Source organism: Rousettus aegyptiacus, unplaced genomic scaffold (assembly GCF_014176215.1).
Source record: "Rousettus aegyptiacus isolate mRouAeg1 unplaced genomic scaffold, mRouAeg1.p scaffold_m13_p_9, whole genome shotgun sequence".
NCBI lineage: Eukaryota > Metazoa > Chordata > Mammalia > Chiroptera > Pteropodidae > Rousettus > Rousettus aegyptiacus.
This window is the reverse complement of record NW_023416312.1, coordinates 85,544,970-85,568,927: the sequence shown is the minus strand read 5'-3', so window position 1 is coordinate 85,568,927 and position 23,958 is coordinate 85,544,970. Positions and strand designations below refer to the sequence as shown.

The 23,958-nt window shown below is 36.0% G+C and overlaps 1 protein-coding gene, 1 non-coding gene and 1 pseudogene across 2 annotated transcripts in view; 1 reads left to right on the top strand and 2 right to left on the bottom strand.

Moving 5' to 3' along the window:
* The window catches only part of GPC3 (glypican 3), a 409,732-nt gene that overhangs the window by 84,842 nt on the left and 300,932 nt on the right, over window positions 1-23,958 (top strand). The gene's annotated exons all lie outside the window — the stretch shown is intronic.
* LOC118608125 lies at window positions 13,213-13,319 on the bottom strand. Its single transcript, XR_004952925.1, has one exon. It is a non-coding gene; the product is annotated as a U6 spliceosomal RNA (small nuclear RNA).
* On the bottom strand, window positions 18,426-18,544 carry LOC118608085 (annotated as a pseudogene).

Below are 23,958 nucleotides of genomic sequence, written 5' to 3'. Positions count from 1 at the left end.
CTTTGCATTCCGACCAGCAGCATCTGTTGGCCGTGTGATGTGGGGCAACTTGCTTAATCTTTATGTCCCAGTTTCCTAGTAACAACCATTTCTAAGTGTTGCTATGAGGATTAAATAAGACAATAGGTACAAAGCACCTAGTATAGTGCTTGTACATCACAGAAATCAATAAGTTAATATTACCACCTCAAGCTACACCTGGCTTTGGTGATTGACTTAAAGAGACGACCAACAAGTAAGCTATGTCTTATTCTTGTAATTTGTTAAATCTCTTGAAGGCCCTGGGACTTGTTACAGTCTCAAGAATTGAAGAAGACAACTTGCTCACAGAGAACTGATAGGCAATCATAACAGAGTATTCTTGACTACGCTCACCAAAATGAAAACTTAAGGCAATTGGTGAACGTAGTTAGAAGCTATATATTTCTTTTTTTTTAAATGTATTGTTCAATTACAGTTGACATACATTATATTAGTTTCAGATGTACAACATAGTGATTAGATATTTATATATATACCTCACAAAGCGATCACCCTGGTAAGTCTAGTAACCATCTGGTACTAGGCTCTATTTCTCTGGCTAGTGAAACTTTAATATTTGATGCCTGCCCCCTCCTCTGAACCAGAGGTTTAATAAACTTCATCTATGAATGAACCATCATTACCATAATAAAGGCTTACTAATGACTGTTGAAAGCCACAGGTTAATTATTGCATAAGGGTTGTATAATGCAACTTCAGGAACTAAATAATTTTTAAAAAGACCATTAACATATCTTTGATACAGAGCCAGAAAGCAGAAGACAACATTACTTTAATCATTTAGGAGAGATTTAATGACTCATGCAACACATATCTGAAGCAGTGAGTATATTATGGTCACAGTGTTGAAGAACAACTTTTCCTCCAGATCAGTGGAATTCGATAATGAAAACTAAGATTGATTACAAATAAGGGGGGGGGGGTACTGGAGAAGAATATCAGTAGTGATTACCTTACCCATAGACTTGATAGTGTTCGAATTTTAGTGTCCAGATTATAGAACACATCCCAATTTGCTTTTACTTTCTACCCCAATATAGTTGCTTAAAAGATTTCTTCAGTTTAATTGCCTTCTCTTTCATGCTTTTGTCCGGTTTAAATTATATTCTATATAACCAGATTTTAAATTCCCCTATCTTGTGCTATGTCCTTTCAGTACATATACATTCAGTATATATTCATGTAAAATTCTATTTAAAGGCAGAATGGTAATAATGACCATATCATATTAGAACCTAAATTTAAAGAAATATCTACCACAAAACCTACAGACTTTTGATTTGGCCATGCTAAGCTGGGTACTGTAAATGCTCACAGAAATGAGTGGATAGGAAAGATTGTCCAAAGTGGGAGATTTTGCTGATTCCAGAGCAGTAGTGTTTCTAAATAAATACCTCTATAACCTCTTGTTGTGGTTGCATTGGAAAGCAATACAAGTGGGATCTATGTTAACATATGCACATGACACATACATGTGTACAGATACACATATTTCTAAATTTAGACTAGCAGATTTTGAAGGCATTTGAGGCAAAGTTCAAAACCTATATTTAAGTAAATGATGGCTCAATTTGAGACATTTTGCTGAACCTAGGAACCCATTTTAGGAGGAAATGGATATGATTTTAGATTATCTGGAGAATGAAAGTGGGAGCAGCTGTGGGCAAATCTATTTGGAGCTCTCTGACCTACTGGGTGTCAGATTGTATATGAGGCTCTCAAGGGATTGGGTAGGCCTTCCTCCACCATGCCTCCTGCCTCTGAGCAGGATATCGGATTCCCATTTTGACCCTTTCCTCTGCATTGTTCCCTTCCTGTTTGCACAACTTGCCCGAGGTCACATGATGAGTTAATGGCACAGCCAGATAGTAAATTCTCTCTGTAAGCGAAGATTTGGTCTATAACTTTGCTTATTCTTAGGGGCAAAGTTGGGGGCACAATTCAAGTTCTCAGTAAATGCTTTCTGACTTGTACCTTAAGAGCAACTTCTTTGGTTAATTCAATTGGCAACTAAGCCACAAAGAGCTGTTTAAAAATATCTGGTGTCCATTTAAATTGAAATCAAACAACATTATTTGTCTTTCATTCTAGGGGTAAAAAAGATGATGAACCTAAAACAGCTGTTTCTAAAGAGCACATCCAAGGTCCAGTGTCTCTCAGGAGCAAAAGTAGGCAAATTCAAGCAGGATTTAAGGGCCGTTTTGCTCAGTAGCACCTAGAAATAATTTTAGTCAAGGTTTTAGATTTAAATGATTGTTACCCAGGTTAAACTAGAGATTAGGAAAGGTAGGTGGCAGATGAAATCAACTCAGAGTCTGGCACCAGTTACAAAAGGAAACAGGTCATTGGGTTGTGTTTATAGAGGGAAGAGAATGGATTGTAAGATTGTTATCGCTGGAATCATTGTGGGGGAGGGAGAGACCAGACCATCATTTTGAAGCCTTGGGCCCCAGACTAAAGGAGCCTAGAGTGCTTTAAGGACTCACACATAATTGGCCATACATTCCACAGGAAGAAACCCTGCCTCTGGCTACATCCCTCTGCCTGGAAGAAATGGAAGGGGAGGAGGGATCTGGGAGGGAGCGGGGAGTGGAGAGGGGCCCATCTGGCATCCTGTGAAGACTTCTAAAACATCTCCAGATTTTCCAGCCTAGTTTCAGGCTTTATATTGAAAACTGGCAGATGTTAGAAGCCTCAGCTAACAACTTGGGGAAGAGGTTCTTTCACTATAACATCAGCAACAGTGGCATTTGGAGTTTATATTGTTCGGGATTTTTGGAGCTGGTGATCTCCTTGCCCTTTGACGTAAATGTTTTGTGCTGCATTATAGTTTGCAGCAAACACTATCTGTGACCCTAGAGAGAAGAAAAAATGAACTTTTTTCTTTACTTTACCCTTTGGGGATACAGGTAACAGAATGAAAAATAGAGAGTACGGTTTCACTAGCCAGAGAGGCCTTGGGTGTAGTTCACCCTGGTGAATCATACACGATGATCAACATGAAAATAAGCAGTTAGTAGTTTTCATTAGTATCCAATTAGTAGGTGATTTGGTTGGTAAATGTGTTTGCTGATTCATTAACAATTAGGTAAATTAAATTTAATGGAAATGATTAAATTTGAAAATAAAATGCTGCACGTATTAATTTTAACTTTATAGATTGAAATCCGTTTGTTGCCCTCCACCCCCACCACAGGCCCCCTTCCTCCCTCTCTTTCAGATTGTACACAGTACACAGGCAATTAGAGCATGAGGGCAGATTGTTTTTCTCATTTAAAATATCTCTTTTCTCTGGAAATCGGTCCTCCAGTGGAGCATGTCTGTCTGTGCCTCCAGATGAGTGTCAGCGACAAATGGTGCATGTGCACATAATACTGATGGGGATTGTTGGTGCACAGTGAGAGCAGGAAAAGCCCTTTGCAATGCTGTGAGGGATTCAGGAAGGTATTTGAGAATTTGAAAGGGCTTAAGGCTTGATTCCGCTGCTGATATTGAATTGCAGCATGACCAAATGATTAACAAACTTGTCCTTCTTGAAATGTCTCAGGGTAGAGAGGTTCTCAAATGATTGCAAATGGGTTAACGACTTTAAAAAGCATGTTCCTGCTGTAAATAAGTAACTTTTCTGGGTTTTTCTCAACAACTGGGTATGTTTAGAATGCAGCAATATAGATCAAGTCAATATACTGAACTGGAAAACTTATTTTATTTTTTTAGTAAATCTCAAAATAAGCTCTACAGTTCAGAGTGATACTTTGAAGACTACTACCTCAATTTATTTTAAGTAACTTCATTTCAGCATTACTGTAGTGATTATAAAAGTTACAACACATTCCTGTTATAACACTTTGGGTTGTTTTCATTGTCTTTCTGACTTTTTTCTCGTCTTTGGCTAGATCTCAGTCATGATTTCCTGGAAAAACAATGAGTCTTTTCACACAGGGGGCCACATTATGTAATTTTTCCTTGTTATCAATAGAATATTGAATTAACAAAGCTAAACAGGTAGGCAAGACAAATGTCAATGTCAGTGGGTTGTTTCTTTTAAAAATTCGTACTTAAATGAGGGAGATTTTTAGTGTCGCAGTTTATTCAATTGTGTAGCCGAAAGCAATAAGATGCTATTTGTAGGCCTTTGATCTTTCCAATGGAAAGATGGGAGCAAATAATATGTGGCCCATTGTGGTTGGTGACTTGCCAGGGTAGATTTACATTTCTGAAAAACTGGCTGTGGTTGTACAGTTAACATCAGTATTTTACTTTCAACTCATATTAATAGGTTGTTGAAAGTTCAAGTGAACACTGTTGAGGTTGAGTGAGTGAAAAATTATTTAATAACATCAGTTAAGTACAAGAGGAGATTATTCACCGCTGGCTTCCATCAGGATATCTAATTTTTCCTAGTGAACCTGACCTGATTTTCTATCATATGAGGGTCAGATTACCATTTACCTCAAAGTCAGCTACTATGCTCATAAAGGTGTGTTTATTTTCTCTCTCTTAGATATGTGGCCATAAACATTGGGGTAGAAACAGCTTTTGTCCTCCTTTTACAGTGCTTTTCTCTTAGTGGATTTGTTGTATTTTCTCCTTTAACTTTATATTCAGTTAGTGGGGATTGTATACAAAATTCTCTTAAAAGGAAACGGTTGATGACTTTATCTTTTTAAATAAAAGTTAAATTATGAAAAAAGGAAGTCTTTAAGTAAAACAAGGTAGTGATACCAGTTTCAAAATATAATAAAGATTCTAATAAGGATTACACTCTTGTTTTTAAAATATAGATCTATTCATTGGATTGTCCTCATTGATTGCATTTATCAACTTTCTTAGTTAATCATTTGACCGATTGACTTATCTATCACTAATTTTTGAATTTTCATTTACATGTCATAGAGATCAGCACTGAGTTGTTCAATTTTTGCATTTGGACTGTGTTTGGCAGCATCAAGCACTCTAACTGTGCCCTGTAGAAGCTTGTATTCTATACATAGAATAGACTCTTAACATTAGGAGACAAAAAGCACTTAACCTTATACAAATAATCTACTGATATCTCAGTTTTAAAAAAGCTCCCTGGATGTACTCTGACCCTTTCTCTCTGAAACTAATTCAATCCAACAAAGCCACAGTAATGCAGTGAACACACTTTAAAATTCTGGCTTTTATAACTCTATTTTCTATATTTGTCTAATAAATTCCTACTTTCCTATATTTTCCCAATTCGACATTTGACTATATGTCATGTTTTTGAGCTTGTTCTCTTCTCTATCAGTTTATAAATTCTAAGTTTGTCTTATGAACTGTGAGCCTTGTCAGTGATTAGAGATAGATAAGTGCACTGCAACCCCATTTGTCATACTTACGAAGCAGAACACTTTTTGACTTGACTCCTACAGCCACGTGGACATTTTAGCTCTGTATATAACTGGGCAGTGTAGTGGCCCATTCACTTTCACCTTATAAAAACAAGATGTTGTGCAGCTAAAATAGCTAAGTGTTTTTCTCAACAGAGTCTGACCTATATTACCAGGTACTATGTGTAAAAAGAGAAAAAAAAACATCAAAAACACATTTAGGGTGTGAAAAGTCAATCAAGGCTAACAGAATTGAAATTTTGGGCCTAGGTCTTTTCAGAAACACCTTTTTTTTGGTCTTTGATCCAAAGTCGAATTATTTAATTTTATTTTTTGACAGTGAGGACTTGGACCTCTCTAATAATGATGATATCTTCTTTTTGTAATATCATCTTAGAGTTTATAAATATACTTTCACAAACATCTCATATAATTCCTAAAATGGAGGTAGAGAGGAAATACTACTTAAAATTATTATATCTGATTATGTTTTTTTAAAAGAATGGTGTTTTAGAAATGTTTCAATACATGTTTTTTAAAGAAAATTTTGAAAATGCAGAGAGTATAAAAATACAATAAAAACTCCTTCATAACTCCATCCAAAGATAACAAGGGTTTTGTGGTTAATATCTTGGCGTGTTTCCCTTTAGTCATTTTTCTTTGCATGTGTGTGTCTGTATTACATTTTATACTATATTAAATACACTGCCGTGAAGCCTTCTTTTCCTACTATTTGTTTATTGTGGGTATTCTAGTTCATTAAGTATTTTCCTAAAACCTCACTTTTTATAAATGTGTAGTTTCCGTTGTATGGATATAGGATAATTTATTAGGGCTTAATCATCGATTTAGATTGTTTCTGACTTATCCAGTTAGAACTTATGCTTTGTTTAACATTCTGGTAGATAAATATCTGGGTGCATTTCTGGTTCTTTTATCAGGAAAATTACTTTTTTGACATAGAAGTAATTTATTGAAATGGAAAAATCTTCATGAAGCATTATTAACTTAAAAAATAAGTTGGAAAACATTCTATACAATATTCAGAAGGGAAAAGTTTTGTGGGGTGTGTGCGAGGGGCAGGTAACATTAAATACTTAACGGTGGCTATATTTAGAGAGAGCATAAGGGATTTCAACTTTCATTTTTACATTTTTCTTTATAATTTTTTCATAGCATATCTTTCAGATAGCAATTTTTTTTTATTTTAAATTTTATTTATTTTTTAATTTTTAATTTTTAATTACAGTTGACATTTAATATTATTTTATATTTTTTCAGGTGCACATCAGAGTCATTAGATATTTATATAATTTATGAAGCGATCCCCTTGATTAGTCTTTTACCCACTTGGTACTATACATAGTTATTAAAATTTATTGACTATATTCCCTATGCTGTACTTCACATCCCTGTGATTATTTCGTAGCTACCAATCTGTACTTCTTAATCCCTTCACCTCATTCACCCAGCCCTCCAAACTCTTCCCATCTGACAACCATCAGTTTATTTGCTGTATCTAGAATCTGTTTCTGTTTTATTTGTTCATTTATTTTGTTCTTTAGATTCCACATGTGAGATCATATGGTATTTGTCTTTCTCTGACTGAATCCACACAGCACAATGCCCCCGGTCCATTCATACAGATGATAAGATTTCATTCTTTTTTATGGCTGAGTAATATTTCATTGTATATATGAACCAAAACTTCTTTATCTAGTTGTCTATTGATGGGCACTTAGCTTGCTTCTGTATCTTGGCTATTGTAAATAACACTGCAATGGACATGGGGATGCATTTGACTTTTTGAATTACTGTTTTGAGTTTCCTCGGATAAATACCCAGAAGTGGAATTGCTGGGTCATAAGATAGTTCTATTTTTTAATTTTTTGAGGAACCTCCAAACTGTTTTGCATGGTGGCTGCACCAATTTGCAATTCCACCAACAGTGCACAAGGGTTCCCTTTTCCCAACATCCTTGCCAATGTTTGTGATTTTTTGATTTATTGATGATAGCCATTCTGACAGGTATGACGTGATATTGCATTGTGGTTTTAATTTGCATTTCTCTGATGATTAGTGATATTGAATATCTTTTCATATGTCTATTGACCATCTGTATGTACTCTTTGCAGGAATGTCTACTCAGGTCCTGTGTCCATTTTTAAGTTTGATTGTTTGTTTTGTTGTTGTCGTTGAATTGTATGAATTCTTTATATATTTTGGATATTAACCTCTTATTGGATGTATCACTAGCAAATATCTTCTCCCATTCAATAAGTTGTCTTTTTGTTTTGTTGATGGTTTCCTTTGCTGCACAAAACTTTTTAGTTTGATGTAGCCTCATTTGTTTAGTTTTTCTTTTGTTTCCCTTGTCTGAGAAGATATATCAGAAAAAAATATTACTAAGAGCAAACTGCCTATATTTTCTTCTAGGTTTTTTATGGTTTCAGGTCTTGCATTTAAATCTTTAATCCATTTATTCTTGTATATGGTGTAAGTTACATTTTTTTTTCAGTCTCAACATGGCCACTTCTTATAGGAGTTCTGTTCAGCTAGTCTTCAGATGGTTCTCCGGGTTGATCGTTCTATAATTTAGTTGCAAATTTAATGTGGTCATGGGAGGAGGCAAGCACAGTGCTTACATAATTTGTCTCATGTCTGAAATTCTCTAGCTTCATTTTTTTTCAATGTATCTATCCATTTCCCCAAAGCCATTTGTTGAATAGACTGTCTTTACTTCATTGTATATTCTTCCCTCCTTTGCCATAGATTAATTGACCATATAGGTGTGGGTTTATTTCTGGTCTCTCTACTCTGTTCCACTGATCAGTGTGTCTCTTTTTATGCCAATACCATGCCATTAAAGTACAGTACTATACTATATAGGCTTGTAGTATAGTTTGATATCAGGTAGCATGACATCTTTAAATTTGTTCTTTTAAGATTTCTGTGGCTATTCAGGTATTTTGTGGTTCCATATAAATTTTAAGATTATTTGTTCTAGTTCTGTGAAAAATGTCATTGATATTTTGATAGGGATTGCATTGAATCTATAAATTGCTTTAGGTAGTATGAAATTTTAACAATGTTAATTCTTCATTTCCATGAGCATGATAAATGCATCCATTTATTTTTATCTTCATTTTCTTTCTCGAATGTTTTATAATTTTCTAAGTATAAGTCTTACCTCCTAGGTTAAATTTATTCATTTATTAAAATATTTTTTTAATTCTTCAGTTATAGTTGGCACACAATGTTATATTAGTTTCAGGTATACAATATAGTGATGACATCATATAACTTAAAAAGCAATCACCTCGATATATCTAGTACTCATTTGATACCATACATAGTTATTATTGACTATATTCCTTATTCTATATTTTACATCCTCTGACTATTTTGTAACTACCAATTTCTACTTCTCGATTCCTTCTGCTCTTTCATTTAACCCCCATCCTCCCTCTCATCTGGCAACCCCCCAAATGTTCTCTGTATCTATGAGTTTCTATTTTGTTTGTTTATTTTGTTCCTTGGATTCCACATGTAAATGAAATTATATGACATTTGTTTTTCTCTATCTGACTTACTCTACTCAGCACAATACACTCTAGGTCCATCTATGTTGCAGATGGCAAGATTTCATTCTTTTTATGGCTGAGTAATATTCTTTTGTATATATGTACTATCTCTTCTTTATCCATTCATCTATTGATGGAGACCCTATTGTAAATAATGCTGCACTGAACATATAGATGCACATGTTCCTTCAAAGGAGTATTTTGGTCTTCTTTAGATAAGTACCCTTCCTAATACATAGAAACAAAGAGTGGCAGCCAAAATGGAGAATAAAGAAACATGTCCCCAATGAAAGAACAGATAAAGCTCTAGATAAAGAACTAAACAAATGAAGACAAGCAATCTACCAGATGCAGAGTTCAAAACACTGATTAAAAGGATGCTCAATGAACTTAGGGGAGAGTAGATGAACTCAGTGAGAAGATTAACAATGAGATAGGAACCATAAAAATGGAGGTAGAAAACATAAAAAAGAACCAGTCAAAATGAAGAATATAATATCTGAGATGAAGAGTACATTAGAGGGAATCAACAGATTGGATGAAGTGGAAGATTGAATCAGTGATAAGGTAATAGAAAACACCCGATCAGATCAGCAACAAGAAAAAAAGAGCCAACAAAATGGGGATAGTTTAAAGGGCCTCTGGGACAACATCACAGGGGTACCAGAAGGAAAAGAGAGAGAGAGCGAGAATTTGAAAACCTAGTTGAAGAAATAATGATGGAAAGCTTCTCTAACCTATTGAAGAAAATAGACATACAAGCCCAGGAAGTGCAGAGTCCCAAACAAGATGAACCCAAAGAGGCCTACATCAAGACACATCATAATTAAAATATCAAAGGTTAAAGACAAAGAATTTTAAAAGTAGCAAGAAAAATGTAGTTAGTTACCTACAAGGGAGCTCCCATAAGTCTGTCAGCTGATTTCTCAACAGAAACTTTGCAGGACAGAGGGATTGGTACGAAAAAAGTGATGAAAAACAAGGAACTACAATCAAGATTACTCTACCCAGCAAAGCTTCAGCAGCACATGTACTAAAATTGTTGTAGCCGCCAGCTGCCGAAAGACACACGGACTACCGGAACTCAGTGAGTTATAGGAATCACTCTTTACTCAACCAGCTGGGTCTGCCAGGGGTACACAGACCCTAAATTAAGCAGCAGCAAAATGCAGAAGTACAGGGTTTTTAAGCTCAAAATCTCATTCTTCATTCTGTCTAAACACAAAGGGCTATCTTTCTTCTATTCACTACCTGTCAACTTACGGGTCAGGTGTGTAAGCGGGGTTATGGAAGCAGAAAGCTTGTTTAGAATGTTATGTTCCTATGGGTAACAGCCTATGTTTCCATGTACATAGCCATGTTCTCATGGGCATAGCTAAGCAGTAATTTTCCTGCAAGTAATAAATTTCTAGCAGTCATTTTTCAGCCATTACAAAATTAGATTTAAAGGACAGATAAAGAGTTTCCCATACAAGAAAAAGCAAAAGCGGTTCATCACCACCAAGGGAATGTTGAAGGAACTTCTTTAAAAGAAAAAAATTAAAAAAGATAAAAATATGAATAATAAAGTGGCAATAACTACATATCTATCAACAATTACTTTAAATGTAAATGGTTTAAATGGTCCAATCAAAATATAGGGTGGTTGAATGGATTAGAATACAAGACCCTTACATATACTGCCTACAAGAGACTGGCTTCAGATTGAAAGACACACACAAACTGTAAGTAAAGGGATGGGAAAAGATATTTCATGAAAATGGAAACAAACAAACGAAAAAAAACTGGTGTAGTGATATCTATACCAGACAGAACAGACTTTAAAAAAGGCTATAACAAGAGACATAGAATGACCCAGTAATCACACTTCTGGGTATTTATCTGAACAAACCCAAAATCTTACTTCAAAATGACATGTGAATCCATATGTACACTATAGCATTATTTACAGTAGCCAAGATATGAAGGCAGCCTGGGTGTCTATCCATAGATAAATGAATAATGAAGAAATGGCACATATTTATAATGAAATATTTATTATTCAGCCATAAAAAATAATGAAATCTTGCCATCGGCAATAACATAAATAGATCTAGAAGGTTTTGTGCTGAGTGGAGTAAGTCAAATAGAGAAAGACATCCATATGATTTCACTTACATGTGGAATCTAAAGAGCAAAAAAAAAAACAAGACAGAAAGAAACTCATAGATAGAGCATTTTGATGATTGCCAGATGGGAGGGAGTTGGGATTGGTGGAAAAAGGGAATGGGTTAAGAAGTACAAATTGGTAGTTATGGGAATGTAAAGTATCATATAAGGAATATAGTCAATAATATTGTAATAATTATGGATAGTGTCAGATGGGGACTAGATTTATCAGAATGATCACTTCATAAATTATATAAATGTCTAAGGCCGATTGTAATTGAAAAAAAATAAGTAAAAAAATTTCCCAGAGTCACATGACTAATATAACTTGTCTTTTGGTTTTCTGACAGTTCTTAATTTTATAGTAAACTTAGTGAGAGATCTGTAGTGATTTAGCTGTGCAGTTTGTGATGGAAAACTAAATATAGCCATGGCTTTAAAATAAACTTGTTTCTACTATTTTCTACACACTCTAACATGTTTGGAATTTGATATATTGGGAGGACTGAACACAAATACATGGCTCACTTCCTGAAGGCTTTCTTTCACATTTTCAATGTTTTCTGCTTATACCTAAAATATTCCCTACGGAGGAGATATTTAACTGTGAAATAATAGCCTAAATTTTGTTGTTGTTGTTTTTGGTCACCAAAAGCTTGTTTATAGTATTTTTCTTTGTCGAGTAGTATTCTTTCTAGTTTAGCGTCAAAATATTGAAAAGATTACTTTTCTCAGGATAAATCTGCCCTAAAACACCATAATAAGTAACCCTAACATCTATAAAATTTCCTGCAATTTTCGTCGACTCTCATTTTTGGAAAAGGAAGAAAAAGATACATAATTTTTATGTTAAGACTCCAGAATGATATACAATATTAGCAATCGAAGATGGTTTCCTTAATTGAAACATAACCAAACCAAATGTGGAATGTAAACAAACATCTCTCCCCACCCCCACCCCCCTCCAACAAAACAATACTGATAAAAGGACAAACCACATCATTAGTCTTTATTTATTTCCCATGACACCCAATTCTTAGAATCACTAAGCACCATGGCTTTTGTCTGAGGATGGCCCATTCTAAACTTCCAGGTCACCAGAGAGCGAGAGCGTATCTGGTCTTTGCTTAGGGCCTCTTCCTCTTTGTCTTAGAGAATCAATGTGATAACACTGTTTTCCTTCTGGATTTCAAGATAAATAGAATATGAATCAGAACTACAACAATCAGATACTTAAGCCAGGATAAGGCTTATATGATTTGAGTCTGTGTTTTCCTTAGTATCACCCTACCCTGAGAATCACCCCCTCCTTGTTACCATTGCTTTTTGAGTTAGGAGTGCATTGTTGGAAGTCTTCTTTTTGTATCCAAATATACCTTTGGTGATGGGAGGAGCTGTTCAAGTGTTAACAGAGTCTATGTTCTTAGGCCTTAGCCATTGTTATTTCAAGTCATAGTATCTTACTGAAATAGGAGTCTATATTATGTGAACTTTGTTGTGTTTGACAAAAAATTAAAGTTGCCTAGGAATTGTGATCATGTTACACTAATTACCTAAAATATGATGGGAGTATTCCTCACTTCAATGGCTTTATGTTGATTGAACCTTTGTGATAGATGGCAAATCTCAGTGGTTTTAGTAATAAAGACCTAAATAGCCTCATAATGTTTCTGAATGTAGCAGTTCTTTGGTGTTTCAGGAAATGACTTTTTTCTAGTTTTATTGAGGTATAATTGACATATAACATTGTGTGAGTTTAAAGTATACAACATAATGGTTATATATAGGTATATGTTGTGAATGATTACCACAATAAAGTTTGTTAACACATCATCTCACATAGTTACAGTGCGTGTGTGTGTGTGTGTGTTGAGAATTTCAAAGATCTACTCTTTCAGCAACTTTCAAATAATACAATATAGTATTGTTAACTAGAGTCCCCATGCTGTACATTGGATCCCTGGAACTTAATTCATCTTATAACTTGAAATTGGTAACCTTCGACCACCTTCACCCAAGAAGTTGACAATTTTTTTAATCAAGGTGCTTATACTGAATTCCTGTTTCTTTCTTTTTTTCTTTTAAATATGGAATGCTTCATGAATTTGCATGTTTTCCTTGCAAAGGGGCCATGCTAATCTTCTCTGTATTGTTCCAATTTTAGTATATGTGGCACTGAAGTGAGCACTCCCTGTTTCTTAAATGTTTTCAGACAGCAATAAATATATTTTGAATATGTGCATTTGCTGAAGTTATGTTCTTAAGAACATTCATGTTATGGTAAGCATCTTGAGACAAATATTGATTGATGGGTTCACTCATTCTGGAAGTATTTATAGAGCATCTACAAAGTACCAATCACTGTGCTAGGTACTATGGGGGTGTTAGTAAAATGCAATTTCTACTCTCAAGGCAGTTTATAGTCTAGTTGACAAAGAGACCATGTACATACTATCCCTTTTCAAGCTAAGCCCGGATGGTAGGGAGGCAACTGATGAAAGGATATGAGAGACTACGACATTCATTCTAAGTTAGTTATAATGGCCTGAGAAAAATCTTAGAGGCAGGAAAAATGAGCTTGGTAGATGCCAAATAAACTATTTAAGTTGGAAGAAAATGTTCCTTCAAGGGAATAGTATAGTGGAAGAGAAGTTGAAAGGCAGGCAGGGGACAGAATACCCTCATTTCCGTTTTCCAGCTGTTTTTTATGAATAAATATGAATAAATAATCAAAAAACTGTGTCTAATTTAAAGCAGCACCCAAAGAACAATATCTTGAGTTAATCTGTACAACATGTGGCATTGTAAAATAACCCTTCAGGCTGTACTGCTTTAAACAGCCTCCATTTTAGTCCCTGCATATATCTTGTGGGCCACCCAATGAGACCAGTTGGAAAGGAAAGATTTGGATTAGAAAATTTTCCTAGAGTGGTTTATATCTCATTGAATCAGGCTGAGCAGCTGTGTGATTTCAAACTCACTGCTTTCTAGTTAAATGATGTAGTATGTATTTCTGGATGTTTGGAAGTAAAAGTCATTGATTAAATGATCTCATATATGTGCCCTTTATGTGAATACTCCACTAGCCAGGGGACAGCCCAGAATCTGTCCTTGACATATTATCTGTTTTTATCTTGTTCTATCATGGCCACTGCCATCATTTGTCATGTCCTTTTAAAAGCAAGACCCTAGAACTTTACCTTTCCAATTAATATTCTAAAACAAATTTTGTAATGCTTTGAATTAATGGCAGAGAACCAGAGGTGTATGGGTGATTTCAAATGGCAGATGAATAACTCATTTATATGTGACTTGGAAAGTCTTTATTCTTACATTGACTATGGGTGAGTCTGTTTTTGAAATTTACTTTCAAACTAAATAATGAAGTCATACTGTAATGGTCTGACTTTAGCTGCTGAGAAGCTGGCCTAATTTCCTGCAACCTGTTCCATGCTGTGTAGAGAATAAAAACATTGCCTGTTATCCAACATATTACTTACATAGCATCATCCTAAATGCAACTGTCATGTCTAACTGAAATATTTTATTTTGTGTCTTACAGCTATTTCTTTTTAGTTTGTCCTCAATAAATTGGAAGGGACCTCAATTAGAGGACTAAGTAAGAAAAAGTAGGATAGTTATATATAGGGAACTTTAGTGAAAGAAATATAAGGATAAAAAGGAAAGATTAGGGTTCAATGACATAATAAAATCTTTAAAAGATTGCATGGAATAAAGGAGTTGAAGCAAAACCAAGATAATATGACATTTAATGTTCAACAAGTTATTGGTCAAAAAAAAATAAAAGTTCACAGAAAAAAAGTAGTTTCTATGAGATAAAGAAATTGGGTGGTTTATGCACTTCCAAAATGCAATTGCAATACATTAGGCAGCCAGCAGATGACTATGGAACATGGAATGGAAAGGTTGTAAATTATTCTTGAAAAAGCAAATGAGAATAATCTTGCTCCTTGACAATTGGAAATACGTCATTGTGATTTAGTGATTTTTTGGGTACAAATTGGAACCCAGGTAAACCTTGGGAGCTCTTCTCAGGTATGATAATTAGAACTGGGTCATTTCTGTGCTTTCCAAGAGTCTGCTTCTGAAGATAAGGGTCTATATAGAAATTATGCTCATTCAATAAGTCATTATGAATTAAATCTTATGAATGTTTCTAACTCTGTTTTGGGAAAATTATGTATTTTCAGTCATTAGCACCTCTTGGTTTGAATAATGTAATGCATTCCATATATTTAAACCTGCTGCTTCCTTCCCACTCTATCACTCATTTTAATCTGTTTTAAGCTTATCTTTGTTTAGTTTAGAAAGTCTCTCATATCTCTACTATATTAGGATTTGGTGAATGGGTTCACTTCACCATGTCAATATCCATTATTATTTAGAGACTGATTATATCCCTTCTAAACCTTCATCTATTCGGACCAGAGTGCCTGAGGTCTGTAATTTGCCTTTGGATAGTAGCTTTTTATCCCTGCTAAAGATATCAGCTATATTTCTCAAGCTTTTTCTGTCTTGTTATCGATGGAGCCCACAATAGTATGATGTAACCCAGGTGAAAAAGCATCTTGCTTATACTTATGGGTGCCATTTTGTTCATTTTAATACTTTATGGATGATTTACATCCCAGAAATATTCTTTGGATTTTGGGGGGAAATGTATGCATAGGGACTTGCTTAGTACTGCTTGTGCTTTTTGTTGGCTGGCCTACCTGAGAGCCTGCTGAGTTGTCTGTGATATTTTTTCATTGGCAAGAAAATGCTAAAGGGTAGTGTTTATGCCTGGCATCATTTTTTAAATTCATTAGCCTTGCATTTTACTTTTGTGGTAAACTTCTGGGATGGTAACCTGCTAGGGCCCATAAGCCAAAGTTTAGAAGATTATATGTTTGAGGTTCCAGCACTGTTACCTATGCAATTACTACTGCCAGTTATGTGACTTTCACTAGGGCTACTTTATGAGGGTATAAAAACTTCTCAGCAAATTTAGCTTTTTATTAGGCATTGCACAGTCTCTGTTTCAGGAAGACAGTCTATACCAGGAAACAGAAGGAAAAGGAAAGAGTGTTTTCTTTGTGGGAACCTTTTGAACATGTTAGCCATTTTGACAGTTGGCACTAACTGAGAAAGGCAGTTGTCATTCAGAAAAGATGGTTTTAACATCTGTGTTTAGGGACACAAAGTGAGGCAGGTAGTAATAAATGCCCTGGCCCCAGGGTGTTTAGCATAAGCACATTTCTTCTAAGATCGATGCTGTTCCCACCTCAGATTGCAGGAATCAGTGGCACCAAGAACCTCTTAAAGCAAAAATAGTTAAGCACTTACTGCAAAAATAGAACTGAAAGAAAAAAAGAGACAGACTTTGAAGCCAGTAGGCAAATGATCTTTGAAATAGCCAGGCTCACTTAAGTCGTGAAAACTTAGGAACAGTATTTGCATCTTTTTCTTCCTCCTTTCTTCTCATCCTTAGTTCCCTCAATCCTTATCCTCAAGATCCCATTAAAAGCCCAAAGCAATATAAGAATGAGGAAAAAGACAATTGGGTGAAAGGATAAATTATTTTAGTATTTTAGTTGCTTTCTCTCTCACTGCAGTGCTATATGTTGCATGAATAGTTTGAGCTCTAAAAGACCATGAATTATATTAACAAAAACAGGAATTTGGCTTAAATATTAAATGTTTTAGTGACATCAGGATGCCCACAGAGGCAATTAGGTGGCCATGTAAAACCAGCTTTGTTTAGCAAGAAACTATATTTGCATGCTTTAACATCCCCTTCACATTTATACACCAAAGGAGAATGTCTGAAACTCAAAGAAAGAATACAAGGGGTTTATGGGTTTTTGCAACAGAAAATTACAGTTTTTCTTCCTGTACTATTCCGGAGCAGAAAAAAATGATATAGATGATAGAGGCTCCGTTCATCCCTGTGGCGATAAAATCAAAGTTGTGACAGAAACAAGGAGCAGACAGCAGGGAAAAATCACCTGGGATTTAGATGAACAAGCCATACAACTATGGAGAAGTCCAAGAAAGCATCCTGCAATGGCAGAAGGTAGGATGGGGTGAACGCAGGGCTGCCTGGTCTGGCCGAGGGGGACAGAGCTGTGGCAGCAGCAGCAACAGCCAGCTAGCAGCTACAGACAACTCTTAAAAGGGCTGTGTCTGTGAACGGACTTTCGTGGTGATGGGCCTGCTTGCTCTGAGCACTGGCGCTGGGTAGGCTGTGCAGAAGGCACCAGGGACTTACAGGGGTCACAGAGTTGTTGGAGTGAGGGCCAAGGGTAGACTCGCTCTGTACAGAAGTGCTGGCAGTATCCATTGTTCCATTGTTGAGCCCTCTTCCTCCACACCCCCACTGTTGAAGGACTCAGTGCTGCCATAGAGGAGATGTCGTAAAGCTGGATAACAGAGGTTGCTCCGCCAAAGGATTACCTGAAACTCTGCCTCCCCAATTCACAGCCCCACCGAAGCCACATCTAGGTGTATCCTCAACAAGTCAGGTGCTCCTTGCTGAGCAGTGCCTAGACTCACACTGGTGGCAGCTGGCCTCAGTTTCTGGTGTGGTCTCTTGAGGCAACTATAAATACAGCATATGTGCATTGCTTGCTGAATCTTAACAGGTGGCCCCAGAGGGGCACAGGCTGGGGCTAAACTTGGCCTGCAGCTGAATCCCTCTCAGGACTGTTCCACTGGACACCTACCACACAAAGCCATGCTAATAAGACTAGGAGACATAGAAGCTTTGCTTAGTACATAGAAACAGACCCAGAAAGGCAGCCAAAATGGGAAGACAAAGAAGCAGAAACCATATGAGAGGAAAGAACAGAAATCCAGAAATAATGGAGTCAAGTAATGTAACAGATGCAGAGTTCAAAACACTGGTTATAAAGATGCTCAATGAACTTATGAGAAATGTAGATGAATTCAGTGAGAACTTCAACAAAGAGATAAAAAAAGGCCCATAAAAATGGAAATGGAAATTATAAAAGGGAGCCATTTAGAAATGAAGGACACATTATCTGAGATGAGAAGTATATTAAATGGAATAAACAAAGTGAATAAAGCAAAGGATCAAATGTCCGATATAGAAGATGGGAAAGCCAAGGACACTCAATCAGAATGGCAAGAAAAAAGAAGCCAAGACTATAATAATAATTTAAGGATCCTAAGGGACACTATTTTCTTTTTTTAGGCGAGGCAACCCTTGGTTGACCTCACAGATTGCAAGGACCTTGCCAGCTTACAATCCCTTATTTTTTTTATTGTTTTACGCCTACAGCACCTTGTCTTCCTAGGTAGTCTCCCATCCACGTACTAACCAGGCCCGACCCTGCTTAGCTTCCAAGATCAGATGGGATTGGGCTTGTTCAGGGTGGCATGGCTGTAGACTATGGGACACTATTAAAGATAAAAAATATCTGTGTCATAGGGGCACCTGAAGGAAAACAAGATGTTGAAGAGCTATTTAAAGAAATAATGATGGAAAAATGCCCTAACCTCGTGAAGGAAATAGACATAAAACCCCACGAAGCTGAGAAAGTGCCCAAACCAGGAACCCAAAGAGGTCCATACCAAAATGCATCATAATTAAAATGCCAAAGGTTAAATACAAAGAGGGAATCTTAAAACCAGCAAGAGAAAAGCAGTTACTTACAAGGGAGCACCTATCAGACTGGCAGCTGATTTCTCTAAAGAAACGATGCAGGATAGAAGGGCTTGGCACAACATATTTAAAATGATGAAGACCCAGGATGTACAACCAAGAATACTTTATCCAACAAAGCTATCATTTAATGTTGATGGACAGACAAAGAGTGTCCCAAACAATAATAAGCTAAAGGAATTCATAAACACCAAGTCACTATTATAGGAAATGTTGGAGGGACTTCTTTAAGAAGAAAAAACATGTAACAAAATTATGAATAAAACTGGTAATAACCACAACAACTACCTCAAATGGAAAAGAATTAAGTGCTCTAACCAAAGGACAGGGAGGCCGAATGGATAAGACAACAAGACCACTACATATGCTGGCTACAAGAGACTCACTCACTTCAGATTAAAAGAGACACACAGACTAAAAGGAAGGGGATAGAGAAAGATATTGCTTTAATGGACCTGGAGAGTACTGAGCTGAATGAAATTGGTCAGATAGAGAAAGACAAATGTCGCATGTGGAATCTGCAGAACAAAATCAACAACAACAAAAACAAAGGTGGAAATAAACTCGTAGATAAGAGGATATTCAGAGGGATACTAGATGGAAGGGGGATTGGGAGGACAAAAAAAGGCAATGGGATTAAGAGGTACAAATGGATAGTTGCAAAATAGACATGGAGATCTAGAGTGTAGCATGGGGAAGATGGTTAATAATGTAATAAATATGTAAGAAGGAAGAGGGGTACTAGATTTAATGGGGTGATTACTTTGTGAGTTATGTGGATCTCTGATCACTATGCTGTACAAAAATACAAGCAACTAATTTTCTATTTCGATAATGACAAAAATGACAAAAAATATTAACAATCTTTGAGGATTATGTTGTATGACATGTCTGGAGACAGGGCAACCTACTATCATCTTTAAGTTCCTTTGGTATTAAATAGGGTTAAAACCAGTTTAAAGTCTTTCTGTCCTGTTTGGTCTGTCCTTGTTGATCCCTTTGGAAGGGATTAACTGTATCGATGCCATTTTTACTATTGTATGGTTTTCTTCCTTAATATGAGGTAACATGATTCTACTGTGTACTGTACAGTTACACTACTTGAGGATGATGATGTGCCACTTAATATCACCTAATCACTTCTTTCATCCTACTTTATATGTAATTAAAGGTGTATGATCTCTTGCCTTGTATTTTTTATTCAATGGTTTTATATGTGTAAAGGAAAATTCTTTTGGGAGTACCAGTTTGTGATGATGGTTGTAAATATTTGTTTTGCATCACCTATAGGTAAAGGATGATATATTAAACAAAAATGTATTGTGTACCTGTTTTGTGATATATGTTATGTAAAGCACTAAGCACAATGCCTCTTACCTAGGAGGTGAGAGATGATGAAGATCTTAAACTGGGCAGTAGCAGTACAGATAGAGAAAAACTAGAGATGGGTGTGAGAAACACTGGGGAAAATAGAACTGATAGGACTTGGTAACAAGATTGATGAGGATGAATGAGAAGAAGAAATGAAAGCTTTTTTTTTACTTTAAGAGCTATTAGTTACTGAGAACTAGCATGGTGATACTGCGACTAAAGTAGGGAAGTCAGTTGAAGCAATAAAGATTGTGGGGCATTTACTACAGAATGAAAGATGATGACTTTGGTCATGTTGAGTTTGTTATACAGTTCATGTCCAAGAGGGAATCAGAAATATTGACTTACAGCTCTGGAGAGAGGTTGAGACTTATAAGAGAAATCTAGGACTATCTACATAAGGTATCAAAATTGAAATCATTAAAGTTGGAAAGTTAGCCAAGGAATTGCTTACAGAAAAAGGTCTAGCAAAGAAATGGTCAGAGTATCAGAATGAGAACTTCGAGAGTATATTAGCATGGAAGGCAGAGAGGTTGAAGAAGGAGTAGTGTTAAATACCATAAAGAGGTAGAAAAGGATGGAGATTGAAGTGGCTATCATATTTAGCAACTCCAAAGTCATTGATGACAGTTGAGAATCAAATTTCATTATAATAATGAGCATGAAAACCACATTGATTGGAGCTAAGGAAGTCAATGTTAATTCCTCTTATTCATTCATTCATTCACTTATTTGTTATTTATTTATTTTAATTATTTAATGTCACCACATGTTTGACCCCTTTTACCCCATGTACCTTCTCCCTCACTCCACCCTCTGGTAACCACTAGTCTATTGCCTAGGTCCATGGGTCTCTGTTTTAAATTCCTTTTTAATGTGTTTGTGAGTGGAAGGGAGGAGAATATGGTAGCTTGAGACAGGAGGGAAGGAGAAGAGATTAGGTGAAGAAACAAATATTAAGACAGATAGGCAGGACATCATAGAAAATCATGTTTAATATCCTCAATTTTATCAGATAAAGTAAAGAGAAATGTCATTTGCTAAGAGTAAAGAGGACAGAATTGGGTTTGAGACTTGGGAAATTTGTGAAGAGCAGAAAATGGGAAAGCTTTAGGATGGCTGCCCTGGGAAATCACAGATAGTCTGTAAGATATAAAGGAAAAAATCTTGTTAAACATTAACCAGGGCTTAGCTAGAGTTAAGCTATATTATGAGTTTATACCATCAGAATGGCAAAATTTCAAGTGTTACTAGAGAAAGTCATGAAATTGGGAATGCAAGCAGAGAAAGAGAATGATTTTGGAATTGGAAAATTGAGGATAGAGCAGTCACACAGTGAAAACTTTGAGGGGTCTACCAAGAGCACTGGATATTTGGATAAAGAAAAGTGATTAATTAAACCATACATTTTCTAACCATTCATTCCCTTTGAAACAAATGAAATTAATTGTTATTCCAAATGTGGCTTAGAAAAAGAAAAGAGGATTCCTTCCACCCCCTAACTTATTGCTGTTAGAGTGATGATTGGTACGTCATCACTAAAAAATCAGAAGTGAATTTCCATGTGTGAGAATTCATTGAAACCATATGAAACATAAAGTGGTGATTTCTGTAGTTGCCTAGGACACTTAGATTCAGAAAAAAAGTCACTCCTTCCTCACCCCTTGGAAAGTTCATGTTATTATTCTTCACTTGTTATTAAAGCAGGCTGTACTATTCAACCTTGAAATATGTTTGTGTTGCCATGATTTGTGTCAATAATCTTTCCCATCATGTTTATAGTTGCTGTGTTCACTGAACCCTAGCAGGTGTGACCTAATGTACAACCTAAAGAAAGATGCACAAAAATACTCGTTAGCACTAGGTTCTGTGTGTACTTTCAACAAAGTTATAATTGTGACATTTACTATTACCTACTACTACAGTTGATTTTGCAAGGTATTCCTTCTAAAACTTATTAGTTCTTCCTAGGCACCATGCATTTGATCTAAGATGACTATTCTTGTGAGTGACACAAGAAGCTATTAAATCTAGCTTATATTTTCTGAAATGTAGAGGACTGTCATGTTTCACTCTAGAGACACCAGTTTCCTACTATTACATTTCCTCTTCAATTTTTAAGTGTGTGAAAAAAAGGATGGGAATAGGAATGAAGAAAGGTGGGTAATGCTGAATACCAGAAGCCTTGAGCTCAGTGAAAGGAACTAGGAGAATCAGGCCTAATCTCATCTCTGTTGCACTTAGGATCTATGATAGCTATTTCTGGATGCTTTTTAAGTTTCTCAGAACCTCTCCATGTGTTTTATGAAACCTTATCTGGTCTCCTATAGTTATTAGCTGTAAAACCCTTTACAAAACCTCAAAGGGGTTCCTGAGCTTAAGTAAATACAGATTTGGGAGGGTGGGGACTGTATAGCTGTGTTCTGCTTGGCAATGGTCCCAAGAAAAAAACCTAAGATGAAAAATAAGTGTTGGCAGCAGAGGAGGGAAGGGAGGGCCCCAGCACCTATGGCTCATTGAAAAGAAAGAGGTCGATTAGAGAGATTCCAGAAAGGGCCCAGGAGAGGGTGACCTTTTCAAATGGCACCTTCTCTGATGTCTCATTTCCTTCCAGGTGGAATTCATCTTCCCTTGCCTAGGAGCCTATTATTTAGTATCTCATATTTGTTGTTGTTGTTATATTTTAGCAGCTAATTTAAACATGTCTTATCTTCCCAGTTAGACTCTGAGCTCTTGAGAGGAGATGTGGTAACTTGTTATTTGTCTCTCCCACAGCATCTGTTCCAGTGCCTTGCCCATAGTGACTGCATATTAAAATTTGAATGAACAAGTGAATGTAGGTTATGCTATGCCATTTCTCCCACTGATCCTGCAAGTAGTTTTGGAGCACTAGAAGGGATTTCAAGGGATAGAAGGGATTTTTAAGATGAAGGCCTACCCTCCAGGAGGTGCTTATCTAGGGAGGAAGACTAGACACCAAAAACTCTTCTACCTGTAATTCCATAGGCTCCATTCAGTTCTGTGTTAGCATTGACTTGTTCATGTGTCTTTCTCATTTCTCTAGTTACAGTTTTAGGTAATATTCACTTTGCTCTGAAAACTTTTATCAGTTCTCCTTCAGTTATTTATTTTCTGGGCCCAGTAACCCAGTAATTCAATAATCTGATTCAGTGAGGTCTCGCTGCCATACCTGTCAATGATAGGATCACACTTCTTCCTGGGAGTTGAATTACTCAGCCATTTCAAGCCACAAGAGAATCTTAGAATAAATGATCTTATTCAGGCTCTAAATGCCTATCCTAGGAGCCTGAGAGAGAATGGTTGGTTCTTTCCTCAAGTAGATTCAACGCCAGAGAGCTACTTCCATCTCTTATTTTCCTATTCCCTTTTCCTGTTCTGGTGATAAACTAGACAGGTTTTGTGACCATAGTTTGATCTCCAAAAACAGAAGTTCTTTGAAAATGACTTTAGTTTTTTTGAAGCATATTGAAGTAGCTGGTTTGTTGAGATTTTTTAATCAGGGAATTCTATTTCCTGTATTTGCTAAGAATATTATGAATGAGTTAACATGTTACTATAGGTTAAGATAATCTAGAAATGGATTTGAAAAATCTATTTCAATTACTTTCTGGGTGCTTTTAGTGAAAATAATAAATTTCAAAGAATTAGGAGAGTCATAAAAATAAGTGTTATGAGGGGAGTACATCTCGTTTTTCACTTTCAAAATTAAATAGGCACTGTGGAATTATGCATGGCCAGGGTCACTGCA